At 38.1% G+C, this 2,045-nt stretch overlaps 1 pseudogene; it reads right to left on the bottom strand.

Moving 5' to 3' along the window:
* Positions 1-356: 356 nt before the first annotated feature.
* LOC134363640 (thioredoxin-dependent peroxide reductase, mitochondrial-like) lies at positions 357-1,146 on the bottom strand (annotated as a pseudogene).
* Between the last annotated feature and the right edge of the window lie 899 nt (positions 1,147-2,045).

Here is a 2,045-nt window from a genome sequence, read left to right as displayed (position 1 = left end):
GTGCTCATTGTACTACACTGGTGTTGACAAATGTTCAAGGAAGGCCAAGAAAGAAGATTGCTTCCTCTACCCACTGAAGACTTGGACTAAGGAACAGGTGAACCAGGTGCTCTCTAGAAACTACTAGCCATCAGGATCTGCCAACAGGTAACTCCTCATATTAGCAACTAACCACATTTACAGAGCCTTAGCCAGTGTTACAAAAACAAAATATTTAGATTAATATTTGTGAATACAAGCATAATTTGTTTTTTGCCTTCTATAAATAATTATCTTTCAAATGCTAAAATTGTGTTCTAACTATGGTTCTTTTCTGGTATGAGAAGCTAGGGGTGCACACTGGATGACCTACTGATTTATGTTCTTAAAGTTTCTTTGGAAGCTGTCAGATTTGGCTTGATTGTAGGAGATTCTAGTGTCCGGTTTGCTGGGCAGACTTCTCCATGGGCTTCCACTGACCGGAATGACTTCACCAAGGAGAGGGTCTAATCCATGCGTCAGCCACTGGGAGATCGTTGACATTCAGATGCTTGAGAACTCCATTGGCGTCAATTATGTACAGCCCTCAGTGCAGGACTAGGACCTTTTAACAACACCCCACAATCTCGGGAAATCTGTTTAGTTAAATCTGACAAGAGTGCAATGTACATGTGGCCCAAACCACCATTCTTCCTCAGTGTATTCATCTAGGTAAGATGGTTAAAGTGGGAATCCACTGAGACAGCAACAACTTCACAGTTCTCATCATGAAATTCACTGGCTTTGCCACTAAAAGCAATGATTTCTATACAAATTCTGTACAATTTCTGTAACAATTTCTGACACAAAGGTGAAATCCAAAGGATAGAAGAACAGCACCAAATATTTGCCTTTAAAGTCATCAAGGCTTAGTTCTTTGAACTCTCCATTGACAACAGCTGTACCCTTAAAATAGGGCACAGGCTGGGTGACAACAGGAGCTTGGTATGAGGAACTGGTGCTAAAGGCAAATTTTGCTTGACCAGAACCAGACCATGGTATATTTGTCAAGCATGTTCTTTCAGAATCAGCAGGCCTAAGGACTGCAGAGGTAGAAATGCCCCAAGGAATGGTGCTCACATTTCAGGCAACTGAGGCCCAGAGCAACCTTCCCATAGCAGCCGCCATCTTCACTGCATGTAGAAACTCTGTGTATATTTTTAAATCTAATCTTCTGTCTAATATTTCAATATCTTTATCTCCATGACCATATGGCAATTAAGAGGTTTTTGTCTCCAAACTAACTTGCCCCTTTAATCAAATTTTTGAAGATTTATCTTCAGGGAAACCTTTATCTACAGTGGTATGTTTGCATTAGTCTTAAAATTCTTCACACGCACACACACACACGTTTATCTAAACCTCCTCAAAAGTTTGTTTTACTATTTCCACATTCTTTTCTTGAAAACAGTTGTTACTCAGTGAGCAGAAACCACATATTTAACTTTTATTCTAGCCCCAACACAGAAGGTGAGATGACCAGCCAATCTCCACCCCTCAACAAACCAGCAAGTAATCTTTGAGCCATTTCTCAACCAGAATACATCCGTACAACATTGATTTATAAAATACATTTTTTAATTTTTCTCAATTATTTTAGTTTTTTGGCATAGTTTTTAGGTTAATTTTTGTGTTAGTACACAAACATACTGCTAGCTTTTTTAAAAATCACGTTAATGACATCCATCCACTTTTAACTCTGAGTCTCTTTTTGACTATTAATATCATTTAGGGTTACAAATTAGACTTCAAAAGGAACAAGCCTTAAATAATTTAGTCATAGCTCGAGGCAATTCTTTCTCGAGCTTTCACAGAGGATTTCAGGTTACACAGATGGAATATTTACTTTTATGACACGTTTTGAATGTCCCTGTCCAGAGCCATAAGCTTGATTTTGACAAATGCTAGTTCTTAAGTAAAATAATTTCAGTGTTCATGTCTAGCCACTTTCCTTCAATTTTTTTTAATACTCTCAGGATGTCTGGGCCCAATAATCTTTTAAACTTTAAATACAAGTTTTAGCTACC

Source organism: Cynocephalus volans, chromosome 15, assembly GCF_027409185.1.
Source record: "Cynocephalus volans isolate mCynVol1 chromosome 15, mCynVol1.pri, whole genome shotgun sequence".
NCBI lineage: Eukaryota > Metazoa > Chordata > Mammalia > Dermoptera > Cynocephalidae > Cynocephalus > Cynocephalus volans.
This window is presented reverse-complemented; position numbering and strand designations above follow the sequence as displayed.